This window comes from Bos indicus, chromosome 20 (genome assembly GCF_029378745.1).
Source record: "Bos indicus isolate NIAB-ARS_2022 breed Sahiwal x Tharparkar chromosome 20, NIAB-ARS_B.indTharparkar_mat_pri_1.0, whole genome shotgun sequence".
Lineage (NCBI taxonomy): Eukaryota > Metazoa > Chordata > Mammalia > Artiodactyla > Bovidae > Bos > Bos indicus.
In genome coordinates, this window is record NC_091779.1 from 43,878,319 (window position 1) to 43,892,683 (window position 14,365).

The 14,365-nt window shown below is 38.6% G+C and overlaps 1 long non-coding RNA gene across 1 annotated transcript in view; it reads left to right on the forward strand.

Annotated features, from left to right (window-relative positions):
* The first annotated feature begins 1,220 nt into the window (after positions 1 to 1,220).
* The window catches only part of LOC139178064 (uncharacterized), a 33,306-nt gene continuing 20,161 nt past the window's right edge, over positions 1,221 to 14,365 (forward strand). Inside the window, exon 1 of the long non-coding RNA XR_011562495.1 lies at positions 1,221 to 2,118. This is a non-coding gene — a long non-coding RNA (uncharacterized lncRNA). The remainder of the gene's footprint in view (positions 2,119 to 14,365) is intronic.

The window sequence follows — 14,365 nt, forward strand, 5'->3', positions numbered from 1 at the left end:
TTAATTTCATGACTGCAGTTACCACCTGCAGTGATTTTGGAGCCCAAGAAAACACTTTGTCACTGTTTCCATTGTGTCTCCATCTACTTTGCCATGAAGTGATGGTGTAAGATGCCATATTAGTTTTTCAAATGTTGAGCTTTAAGCCAGCTTTTTCACTCTACTCGGTCATGTTCATCAGGAGGCTCATTAGTTCCTATTTGCTTTCAGCCATAAGGGTGGTGTCATCTGCATATCTGAAGTTACTGATATTTCTCCCTGCAATCCTGATTCCAGCTTGTACTTCATCCAGCCTGGAATTTCACATCATGTACTCTTCATATAAGTTAAATAAGCAGGGTGACAATATACAGCCTTGACATACTCCTTTCCCAATGGAACTAGTCCATTGTTCCATGTCCAGTTCTAACTGCTGTTTCTTGACCTTCATACAGATTTCTCAGGAGGCAGGTCAGGTGGTCTGGTATTCCCATCTCTTGCAGAATTTTCCACAGTTTGTTGTGATCCACACAGTGAAAGGCTTTAACATAGTCAATGAAGCAGAAGTAGATGTTCTTCTGGAATTTTCTTGCTTTTTTGATAATCTAATGGATGGTCGCAATTTGATCTCTGGTTCTTCTGCCTTCTCTAAATCCAGCTTCTATATCTGGAAGTTTTCAGTCCACATACTTTTGAAGCCTAACTTGAATGATTTTGAACATTATCATGTTAGCATGTGAAATGAGCAAATTGTATGGTAGTTTGAAAAATCTTAGGCATTGCCCTTTTTGGGGAATGGAATGATCACTGACATTTTCTAGTCCCATGGCCACTACAAAGTTTTCCAAATTTGCTGGTTTAGTGAGCACAATACTTTAACAGCATTGTCTTTCAGGTTTTGAAATAGCTCAACTGGAATTCCATCATCTCCACTAGCTTTGTTCATAGTAATGCATCCTAAGACCCACTTGAATTCAGACTCCAGGATGTCTGGCTCTACATAAGTGGCCATGCCATCATGGTTAATCTGTCATTAAGACCTTTTTTTGTACATTTCTGTGTATTCTTGCCACCTATTCTTAATCCATGCTTCTGTTAGGTTCTTTCAGTTTTTTTTTCCCTAAACTGTTCCCATCTTTGAATGAATTGTACCCTTGGTATCTCTAATTTTCTTGAAGAGATCGCTAGTCTTTCCCATTCTATGGTTTTTCTCTGTTTATTTGCATTGGTCACTTAATTATTTTCTCATATCTCCTTGCTTTTCTCTTGAACTCTGAATTCAGTTAGGTATATCTTTCCTTTTCTCCTTTGTTTTTTGCTTCTTTTCTTTTCTCAGCTGTTTGTAAGCCCTCCTCAGACAACCATTTTGCTTTATTACGTTTCTTTTTCTTGGGGATGGTTTTGGTCACTGCCTCCTATAGAATGTTGTAAACATCTGTCCATAGTTCTTCATGCACTCTATCAGATCTAATCCCTTGAATCTATTTGTCACTTCCACTGTATAACAACAAGGGATTTTTTTACTTCAAACCTGAATGGCCTAATGGTTTTCTCTAGTTTCTTCAATTTAAGTCTGAATATTGCAATAATGAGATCATGATCTGAGCCACAGTCAGTTCCCAGTATTGTTTTTGCTGACTGCATAGAGTGTCTCCATCTTCACCTGCAAAGAATATAATCAACCTGATTTTGGTATTGGCCTTCTGGTGATGTCATCTGTTGAGTCGTCTCTTGCGTTGTTGAAAGAGGGTGTTTGCTATGACCAGTGTGTTCTCTTGGCAAAACTCTGTTAGCCTTTGCCCTGCTTCATTTTGTACTCCAAGGCCAAACTTGCCTGTTACTCCAAGTGTCTCTTGACTTCCTACTTTTGTATTCCAGTTCCCTATGATGACAAGTACATCGTTTTTTGTTGTTAGTTCTAGAATGTCCTGTATGTATTCATAGAAACGTTCGACTTCAGCTTCTTTGACATTAGCGGTTGGGGCATAATCTTGGATTACTGTGATGTTGAATGGTTTACCTTGGAAACAAACAGATCATTCTGTCATTTTTGAGGTTACACCCAAGTACTGAATTTTGGACTTTTTTGTTGACTGTGAGAGCTGTTCCATTCCTTCTAAGGGATCCTTGCCCACTAAGGTGTGGTACTTATTTATGAATGCCCTGTTTGTTTCATAAGATTTCTCTGCTCTGGACACTGGGAACTCAAATTTCTGGCTTTGTATGATACCTAGATTTAATTTTCTCCTGTGGTAATTTGTCTTTACTAGTTTTAGTGACTTATCTTATGTGTCTTCAGGTAGATACTCAGCTGATGATTCAAGAAGACTTCTATAAGGCTTTGAGAACTCTGTCCTTCATATCTTCCTCCATTCAAATACATTGTACAAATTTTATTGACTTTCTTTTCTCAAATTTTGATCTCTGATATTGGAACTAAATGAAATTGTAGGACTCTATGTTTATTGTTTTATAATTTCTTTGTATGTGATTTATTCTAAGTACAACATGGCTGATTGTTATATGTAAGTGTGATAGTCTTCTTTTCAATGGTAAAAAACAAATTTTAATTATTAATGTTAATTATTTTGTTATCACTTTATACTTACACTGCATAATGAAAGATTTTAAGTGCTTTTAAGAAACATTTCTTACTTTATAATAAGCTCTTCAGTGTTTTCTGAGCTTTATAAAGAATATATTTCTGTTTTAACTAACTTTTTTGGCATGATTGTATATACCTTCTTGCTAAGAAACACAGACTAAATAGTAACAATAAGCAGAGTGCTAAGGATAAAAATTATAATGATGTCTATAATGTATGTTTGCTAAGTCTCTTCACTGTGTCCTACTCTTTGCAACCCTATGGATTGTAGACCTGCTGAGCTCCTCTGTCCATGGGATTCTCCAGGCAAGAATACTGGAGTGGGTTTCCATTTCCTTCTCCAGGGAATCTTCCTGACCCAGAGATTGAACCTGCAACTTCTGTGTCTCCTGCTTTGCAAGTGGATTCTTTACCACTGAGCCATTGGGGGTAGTGATAATAATAACAAAATATTTTAAAATATTACACAGTTAAGTTTGGTTCAGTTGCTCATTCATGTCCGACTCTTTGAGACCCCATGAACCGCAGCACACCAGGCCTCCCTGTCCATCACCAACTCCCAGGCTCCACCCAAATCCATGTCCATCAAGTCAGTGATGCCATCCAACCATCTCATCCACTCTTGTCCCCTTCTCCTCCTGCCCTCAATCCTTCCCAGCATCAGGGTCTTTTCAAATGAGTCAGCTCTTTGCATCAGGTAGCCAAAATACTGGAGTTTCAGCTTCAACATCAGTCCTTCCAATGAACACCCAGGTCTGATCTCCTTTACAATGGACTGGTTGGATCTCCTTGCAGTCCAAGGGACTCTTCAAGAGTCTTCTCTAACACCACAGTTCAAAAGCATAAATTCTTTGGCACTCAGTTTTCTTCACAGTCCAACTCTCACATCCATACATGACCACAGGAAAAACCATAGCCTTGACTAGATGAACTTTTGTTGGTAAAGTAATGTCCCTGCTTTTTAATATGCTGGCTAGGTTGGTCATAACTTTCCTTCCAAGGAGTAAGCATCTTTTAATTTCATGGCTGCAATTACCATCTGCAGTGATTTTGGAGCCCCCAAAAATAAAGTCAGCCACTGTTTCCCCATCTATTTGCCATGAAATGATGGGACCAGATGCCATGATCTTAGTTTTCTGAATGTTGAGCTTTCTCTTCTATAAATTTGATACAGATCTTGTAAAAACTTTCGCATTTTGAGTTTTATATAAATATCATACATTAAAATTTTAGAAGTGGAAATGATTATTAATTTTTATTGGATAGATTTACCCTTCCCAAATTTGATAGTCACATAGGTTTTATAACTAAATTAATTATATTTATTTAAAAGAATTTCTAATCTTTCCTATTTTTACCTCTCATTATTAGATCTTTTATATAACAACTTCTTCACATCTGGAATTATATTTATGAATTTTATGGTGTTTTGTGAGATTTTTATAAATATAAACTTAAAATTATTTTTTACTAGGAAATATCTTTTATTTGCCTCCACACTTAAATATCTACTGAATAATTTAGTTTTTTTCATCTCATTATTTTCCCTTTATTCATGGATGATGTCCATTTTAAAGGAAAGAATCCTATAGAAAGCCCAAGTGTCTTTGTCTTTGTCTGTCTTTGTCTCTTTGTCCTTATTAATCTGTTTAGCTTGTGTAGCTTTTTCATTATTCTTACACATTTTAAAAACTAGAATATATCTAGGTTTGACAACTTTTCACCAAATTCTCATTTACAACTAATCATGAGACTTAATGGAGAAGGAAATGGCACCCCACTCCAGTGCTCTTGCCTGGAAAATCCCATGGATGGAGGAGCCTGGTTGGCTGCAGTCCATGGGGTCGCTAAAAGTCAGACACGACTGAGCGACTTCACTCTCACTTTTCACTTTCCTGCATTGGAGAAGGAAATGGCAACCCACTCCAGTGTTATTGCCTGGAGAATCCCATGGACGGAGAAGCCTGGTAGGCTGCAGTCCATGGGGTCACACGGAGTTGGACATGAGTGAAGTGACTTAGCAGCATGAGACTTAATTTTTCAAGTTATTGTTTTTATCCTCTGTCAGCTCTTTTTATGTGTAATTCTGATCACCTCTAAGTCGAACCTTATATCTTATGTATTATTTCACCCTCTTCAAATAGCAATTGTCAGTCAGACTTAAAAGAAACAATGGGTTTTTAAAATAGTACTTTGTTTACGTGACTTGACAAAAGAACTGAGCAGAAAATGCAGCTTGCTCAGCATCTTTATTTCATCACTTGACCCTGGAGCTACCTCTGTGTCTTTACTCATTAAAATGGGGCACATGCATCTGCTGAGCTTGAGAGTAAAGACGTATGCAAATCCCCTTGACACACAGAAGCCACAGTCTAAGTTTCCAACAGATTATTTTTTATCAAACCATTCAATCGTGAAAGAAATCAACTCTGAGTATTCATTGGAATGTTCATTGGAAATCAACCCTGATTCATTTGGAAACAAACCAACCCTGATGCTCAAGCTGAAGCTCCAGTGCTCTGGTCACCTGATGCAAAGAGCTGATTCATTGGAGGTAAGACCCTGATGCTGGGAAAGATTGAGGGCTGAAGTAAAATGGTGTGACAGAGCATGAGATGTTTGGATGGCATCACCAACTAATTGGACATGAGTCTGAGCAAACTCCAGGAGATAATAAAGGACAAGGAAGCTTGGCATACTTCAGTCCATAGATCAGAAAGAGTCAGACATGACTTAGTGACTGCACAACAATTTTTATTTTAAACATCTGCTTCAATGAATATGCTAAAACCATTGACTGTATAGATTACAACAAACTGGAAAATTCTTAAATGGATGGTAATACCATACCACCTAACCTGCCTCCTAAGAAATCTGTATGCAGGTCAAGAAGCAACAGTTAGAACCAGACATGGAACAACAGACTGGTTCCAAATTGGGAAAGGAGTATGTCAAGGCTGTATATTGTCACCCTGCTTATTTAACTTCTATGCAGAGTACATCATGTGAAATGCTTGGGTGGATGAAGCACAAGCTGGAATCAAGATTGCTGGGAGAAATATCAATAACCTCAGATGTGCAGATGACACTACCCTTATGGCAGAAAGTGAAGAAGAATTAAAGAGCCTCTTGATGAAAGTGAAAGAGGAGAATGAAAAAGCTGGCTTAAAATTCAACATTCAAAAAACTAAGATCATGGCATCCAGTCCTGTCACTTCATGGCAAATAGATGGGGAAACAGTGGAAACAGTGGCTGACTTTTATTTTGGGGGGCTCCAAACTCACTGCAGATGGTGACTGCAGCCATGAAATTAAAATATGCTTGCTCCTTGGAAGAAAAGCTATGACTAACATAGATAGCATATTAAAAAGCAGAGACACCACTTTGCCAACAAACATCTGTCTAGTCAAAGCTGTGTTTTTTCCATTAGCCATTATGATGTGAGGGTTAGACCATAAAGAAAGCTGACTGCCAAAGAATTGATGCTTTTAAAACTGTGGTGTTGGAAAAGACTCTTGAGAGTCCCTTTGATTACAAGGGGATCAAACCAGTCCATCCTAAAGGAAATCAGTCCTGAATATTCATTGGAAGGACTGATGCTGAAACTCCAATACTCTGGCCACCTGATGCGAAGAACTGACTCATTAGAAAAGACCCTGATTCTAGGAAAGATTGAAGGCAGGAGAAGTAGAGGACAGAAGATGAGATGGTTGGATGGCATCGCTGACTCAATGGACATAAGTTTGAGCAAGTTCCAGGAGTTGGTGATGAACAGGGAAGCCTGGCCTGCTGCAGTCCATGGGGCCACAAAAACTGAGTGGCTGAACTGAACTAACATGCACATATTTCATGGCCTGCAGGCTCACTCACAGTAACTCATGACCAGATACATTTCCATAGATCCAGAATTTCCACAGCAAATGAGGCAGTTGTGATTTCACATTCATCTTAATGTTTTAATTTCCAAACAAGCATTATTTTGAAAACATTATTGTGAACAACAGATCCAAATGTTATTGTCTCAGATGGTTCAAGGTCAAGTAAACTTAATTTCATTCTCTTACTTTCAGCGATTTTATTTTCTCAAGATTCATACTTCTCTTTTAACTGTTATAATGAAATGTATGCATTGTATATAGTGTTGCTATCTTTATAAACTATATGGATATACTCCATATTTATTCTTCTTGCTCTAATTTCATGGTGGTTGTGCCTTAAATCATATTGAGAACCCACACTTTTTCTCAATAATTGCCCCATTTCATTGTAATCTGTTTTTAGGAACTTATTCTCATTTACCCTTTAACTACAGTATTTTTCAATTATATGCTTTTCTGGTTCTGTACTGTAGTGATTTTTATAAATCCAAGTTTATTTTATTTTTCTTTCGTGGAAATTGACATAAAAAATCCTTGACTCTTTCAGATAATTAGAAAGGAACAGCATAAGGATTTAAATTAACTATAGTTTGCTCTCACTGGTTTATAGATTTGTATATTTGGGAGAAAAGTATGCAGAGCCAAATCTTAAAGCAGGGCAGTAAAGTCCTTTATAAAATTCATTGAACTCAAAAAAGTTATAGCACATATGTGATACTGATAAAAAAAATGAACACATCATTTTGATTGAAATATAGATGAGTTATTAGCTTCAAGTGTAAAACACAGTGATCCACTATTTTATAGATTATACTAAATTTAGAGTTATCATAAAATATGGATATTTTCCCTGTGCTGTACAATATATTCTGTATCTTATTTTAAATTTGTATTTCTTAATTTCCTACCCCTGTCTTGCCCTTTCCAGCCTTCCCTCTCCCCATTGATAACCACTAATTTATGCTCTATATCTCTAACTCCATTTCTGTTTTTTCATATTCATGCATTTATTTCATTTTGTAGATTTCACAGATAAGTGATAAAAATAGTATTTTTCTATCTCTGCTGACTTAAATTCACTAAGCATAATATCTTCCATGTCCATCCATGTTGATGCAAAAGGTGAAATTTCATTCTTATTTATGGCTAATATTCCATCCTCTGAGTGTGTGTGTTTGAGAGAGAGACAGAGACAGAGACAGAGAAAGAGAGACATGTTATTTATCCAGTCATCTGTTAATGGACACTTAGGTTGCTTTTATGGAGAAGGCAATGACACCCCACTCCAGTATTCTTGCCTGGAGAGTCCCATGGATGGAGGAGCCTGGTGGGCTGCAGTCCGTGGGGTCGCTAGGAGTCAGAAAGGACTGAGCGACTTCACTTTCACTTTTCACTTTCATGCATTGGAGAAGGACGTGGCAACCCACTCCAGTGTTCTTGCCTGGAGAATCCCAGGGACGGGGGAGCCTGGTGGGCTGCCGTCTATGGGGTCGCACAGAGTTGGACACGACTGAAGCAACTTAGCAGCAGCAGCAGCAGGTTGCTTTTATAACTTAGCTATTGTAAATAGTGCTACTATGAACATTAGGGTACATGTATCTTTTCAAATTAGTGTTTTTCTATTTTTGGATATATACCTATGAGTGGAATTGCTGGGCCATATGGTAGTTCTAGTTTTAGTGTTTTGAAGAAACTCTAAACTGTTTTTCATAGTGACTGGATCAATCTACATTTCCCCAACAGTGTACAAGGGTGCCCTTTCCTCCATATCCTCACCAATGTTTGCTATTTGTAGACTTTTGGATAAAAGCCATTTTGACAGGTGTGAGATATCTTTTTTGTGGATTTTAATTTGCACATCTCTGATTAAAGTGTTGAGCATCTTTTCATGTACCTGTTGATATCTGTATGTAGTCTGGAAAAATATTCCAGTCTTCTGGCCATTTGTTGTCCATTTGTTAGATTGTTTGTTATTGAGTTGTGTGTACTGTTCATATATTCTAGATATTAACTCCTTATTGGTTGTATTATTTGCAGAGACTTTCTTTTATTCAGTAGTTTGGGTTTCCCTGGTGGCTCAGCAGTAAAGAATCTGCCTGAAATGCAGGAGACCCCTGGGATCGATCCTTGGGTTGGGAAGATCCCCTGAAGAAGGAAATGGCAACTTCCTCCAGTATTCTTGTCTGGAGAATCTCATGGATAGAGGGCCCTGACAGGCTACAATCTGGGGTTGCAGAGATTCAGACACGACTGAGTGACTAAGCACACACTGTGAACAAAAGCTTTAAAGTTTAAGTTGCTCTCATTTAATTAGCTCTCACTTATTTTTACTTTCATTTCTTTTGCTTTGGGAGATAGAAAATAGTGCTACAATTTATGTCAAAAAGGTTCTGCCTACAGTTTATTCTAGGAGTTTATTGTTTCTTATTGTAGATTTAGGTCTTTAATCCATTTTGTGTGTACATATAGTGTGAAAAAGTGTCCTAATTACATCCCTTTTCATGTAGCACTCCAGTTTTCTCAAAACAACTTATTAAAGAGACTGCATTTTCCTCATTGTATATTCTTACTTCCTTTCCTATACATTAACTGACTTTATGGAGCTGACTATGGCTCAGATCATGAACTCCTTATTGCCAAATTCAAACTTAAATTGAAGAAAGTAGGGAAAACCACTAGACCATTCAGGTATGACCTAAATCAAATCCCTTATGATTATACAGTGGAAGTGAGAAATGGATGTAAGGGACTAGATCTGATAGATAGAGTGCCTGATGAACTATGGACAGAGGTTCGTGACATTGTACAGGAGACAGGGATCAAGACCATCCCCATGGAAAAGAAAAGCAAAAAGGGGAAATGGCTGTCTGGGGAGGCCTTACAAATAGCTGTGAAAAGAAGAGAAGTGAAAAGCAAAGGAGAAAAGGAAAGATATAAGCATCTGAATGCAGAGTTCCAAAGAATAGCAAAAAGAGATAAGAAAACCTTCTTCAGCGATCAATGCAAAGAAATAGAGGAAAACAACAGAATGGGAAAGACTAGAGATCTCTTCAAGAAAATCAGAGATACTAAGGGACATTTCATGCAAAGATGGGCTCAATAAAGGACAGAAATGGTATGGATCTAACAGAGGCAGAAGATATTAAGAAGAAGTGGTATGAATACACAGAACAACTGTATAAAAAAAGATCTTCATGACCAAGATAATCATGATGGTGTGATCACTGACCTAGAGCCAGACATCCTGGAATGTGAAGTCAATTCTGCCTTAGAAAGCATCACTACAAACAAAGCTAGTGGAGGTGATGGAATTCCAGTTGAGCTATTTCAAATCCTGAAAGATGATGCTGTGAAAGTGCTGCACTCAGTATGCTAGCAAATTTGAAAACTCAGCAGTGGCCACAGGACTGGAAAAGGTCAGTTTTCATTCCAATCCCAAAGAAAGGCAATGCTAAAGAGTGCTCAAACTATTGCACAATTGCAGTCATCTCACAGGCTAGTAAAGTAATGCTCAAAATTCTCCAAGCCAGGCTTCAGCAATACATGAACCGTGAACTTCCAGATGTTCAAGATAGTTTTAGAAAAGGCAGAGGAACCAGAGATCAAATTGCCATCATCCACTAGATCATGGAAAAAGCAAGACCGTTCCAGAAAAACATCTATTTCTGCTCTATTGACTATGCCAAAGCCTTTGACTGTGTAGATCACAATAAACTGTGGAAAATTCTGAAAGAGATGGGAATACCAGACCGCTTGACCTGCCTCTTGAGAAACCTATATGCAGGTCAGGAAGCAACAGTTAGAACTGGACATGGAACAACAGACTGGTTCCAAATAGGAAAAGGAGTATGTCAAGGCTATATACTGTCACCCTGCTTAATTAACTTCTATGCAGAGTACATCATGAAAAACATTGGGCTGGAAGAAGCGCAAGCTGGAATCAAGATGGCCGGGAGAAATATCAATAACCTCAGATATGCAGATGATACCACCCTTATGGCAGAAAGTGAAGAGGAACTAAATAGCCTCTTGATGAAAGTGAAAGAGGAGAGTGAAAAAATTGGCTTAAAGCTCAACATTCAGAAAACGAAGATCATGGCATCTGGTCCCATCATTTCATGGCAAATAGATGGGGAAACAGTGGAAACAGTGGCTGACTTTAATTTTTTGGGCCCCAAAATCACTACAGATGGTGGCTGCAGCCATGAAATTAAAAGATGCTTACTCCTTGGAAGGAAAGTTATGACCAACCTAGACAGCATATTGAAAAGCAGAGACATTACTTTGTCAACAAAGGTCCATCTAGTCAAGGCTATGGTTTTTCCAGTGGTCATGTATGGGTGTGAGAGTTGGACTGTGAAGGAAGGTGAGCACCAAAGAATTGGTGCTTTTGAACTGTGGTGTTGGAGAAGACTCTTGAGAGTCCCTTGGAGTGCAAGGAGATCTAACCAGTCCATTTAAAGGAGATCAGTGTTGGGTGTTCATTGCAAGACTGATGCTGAAGCTGAAACTCCAATACTTTGGCCACCTCATGCGAATATACCCCTATATTCTAAATAGGGCAATTATTCTGCGTGCAATTTAATTACTGCTATGTTCTAAAGTCTCTGATGTTGGGAGGGATTGGGGGCAGGAGGAGAAGGGGATGACAGAGGATGAGATGTCTGGAAGGCATCACCGACTTGATGGACATGAGTTTGAGTGAATTCTGGGAGCTGGTGATGGACAAGGAGGCCCGGTGTGCTGGGATTCATGGGGCCGCAAAGAGTCGGACATAACTGAGCGACTGAACTGAACTAAACTGAACTGGCTTTAAGTGCATCATCTTTGGCGAGAAATACTATGGGCCTTTTGACAGAGATAGCATTAATCTATAGATTTCTTTGTGTTTTATGGACCTTTTAACAATATTAACTTGTGTAATCCATGGACATGGGATATCTTTCCATTTCTTTGCATCATCTATAATTTCCTTTATCAGCGTTTTATACTTTAGAGCATAGGTCTTTTTTTCTCCTTAGTTGAAGCTTATTCTTATGTATTTTATTCCTTTGATGTGATTTTAAATGAGATTGTTTTTTGCTTTATTCTCCTGATTAGTCATTATTAGTATACAGAAAAGCAAAAAATTTTGTATCTCAATCTTGTATTCTGCAACTTAATTTATTACTTCTAATAGTTTTTGAGTGGAGATTTTATGGTTTTCTTAGTACAATATTATGTCCCGTGCAATAGTGACAGTTTTATTTCTTTGTTTCCATTATGGATCCTTTTTATTTCTTGTTCAATTCCTGCAGCAAGGACTCACAATACTATGTTAAATAGAAGTGGGCAGGAGTGGGCATCCTTGTCTTTTACTGATTTTAGAAAAGAAAAATATCTTTCAGCTTTTCATCATTGAGTATGATGTTAGTTGTGAGTTTGTTATAAATGATCTTTATCCCTCTATAGCAACTCTGATAATAGTCTTTATCATGGGTGGATGGGAGGTAGATCTGGAGGTGAATGCGTTAGAGCCAAGGCTAGATATGAGCCTTGCACTCTCCTATGCTTTGTGGTCATGGCTCTCTGGTTGAAAATAGGTGCGTGTTCCAAGGTGCTGGAGCTGAAATCCTTAGGATCAGGTCCATGTTGACACTATTCATTCAAAGTGTGCTGTCCTTGGCAAAGCGCTTCACCCCAGTGGCTAGCAGCATGGAAGCAAGAAGAGCTGAAGTGGGTGCCTAGTGCAAGCCTGGGTATGTACTAGGCCAGTTCCAGCACACCAGTTAGAGCTCCAAAAAGCTCCCAATCCACCACCTCTGTGAGTGTCAACGATGGCTGCCCTCTCCCTTTCAGAGGCAATGCTATGTCCAAGCAGCACTGTCTCCCGAATGGGCAGTCCTCCATAGTGGTAGTGTTTGCCTAGTAGAGAACTGTGGTGAAGCCAAAGTGGGCAGAGCTGGCTCTCAATGTAGACAAGGCACATGCTGGGACGGTTCTGGCACATCACTAAGAATTCTAGACAGTTTCAACCTGTTTCATCTACCTTGCTTCTGGAAGTAAGTAATAAGCAAGCATTTACATGTTCTTCACAAGCAAAACCTTGGTTTCTTACAGCCTTTCTGTAAGTACCAATGTTTTTTTTTAATTTATTTATTTTAATTGGAGGATAATTACTTTACAATATTGTATTGGTTTTGCCATACATCAACATGAATCCACCACGGGTGTACACGTGTTTCCCATCCTGAGCCCTCCTCCCTCCTCCCTCCCCATACCATCCCTCTGGGTCGTCCCAGTGCACCAGCTCCAAGCATCAAGTATCATGCATTGAACCTGGACTGGCGATTCATTTCATATGACATTATACATGTTTCAATGCCATTCTCCCAAATCATCCCACTCTCTTGCTCTCCCACAGAGTCCAAAAGACTGTTCTATACATTTGTGTCTCTCTTGAAGTCTCGTATACAGGGTTATCATTACCATCTTTCTAAATTCCATATATATGCATTAGTATACTGTATTGGTGTTTTTCTTTCTGGCTTACTTCACTCTGTATAATAGGCTCCAGTTTCATCCACCTCATTAGAATTGATTCAAATGTATTCTTTTTAATGGCTGAGTAATACTGCATTGTATATATGTACCACAGCTTTCTTATCCATTCATCTGCCAATGGACATCCAGGTTGCTTCCATGTCCTGGCTATTATAAACAGTGCTGCGATGAACATTGGGGTACACGTGTCTCTTTCCCTTCTGATTTCCTCAGTGTGTATGCCCAGCAGTGGAATTGCTGGGTCATAAGGCAGTTCTATTTCCAGTTTTTTAAGGAATCTCCACACTGTTCTCCATAGTGGCTGTACTAGTTTGCATTCCCACCAACAGTGTAAGAGGGTTCCCTTTTCTCCACGCCCTCTCCAGCATTTATTGCTTGTAGACTTTTGGATCGCAGCCATTCTGACTGGTGTGAAATGGTACCTCATAGTGGTTTTGATTTGCATTTCTCTGATAATGAATGATGTTGTGCTCAAACACATCTTTTCATGTGTTTGTTAGCCATCTGTATGTCTTCTTTGGAGAAATGTCTATTTAGTTCTTTGGCCCATTTTTTGATTGGGTCATTTATTTTTCTGGAGTTGAGCTGTAGGAGTTGCTTGTATATTTTTGAGATTAGTTGTTTGTCAGTTGCTTCATTTGCTATTGTTTTCTCCCATTCTGAAGGCTGTCTTTTCACCTTGCTAATAGTTTCCTTTGATGTGCAGAAGCTTTTAAGGTTAATTAGGTCCCATTTGTTTATTTTTGCTTTTATTTCCAATATTCTGGGAGGTGGGTCATAGAGAGTCCTGCTGTGATCAAAACCACTATGAGGTACCATTTCACACCAGTCAAAATGGCTGCAATCCATAAGTCTACAAATAATAAATGCTGGAGAGGGTGTGGAGAAAAGGGAACCCTCTTACACTGTTGGTGGGAATGCAAACTAGTACAGCCACTATGGAGAACAGTGTGGAGATGCCTTAAAAAACTGGAAATAGAACTGCTTTATGACCCAGCAATTCCACTGCTGGGCATACACACTGAGGAAATCAGAAGGGAAAGAGACACGTGTACCCCAATGTTCATCGCAGCACTGTTTATAATAGCCAGGACATGGAAGCAACCTAGATGCCCATCAGCAGATGAATGGATAAGAAAGCTGTGGTACATATACACAATGGAGTATTACTCAGCCATTACAAAGAATACATTTGAATCAGTTCTAATGAGGTGGATGAAACTGGAGCCTATTATACAGAGTGAAGTAAGCCAGAAGGAAAAACACCAATACAGTATACTAACGCATATATATGGAATTTAGAAAGATGGTAACAATAACCCGGTGTACGAGACAGCAAAAGAGACACTGATGTATAGA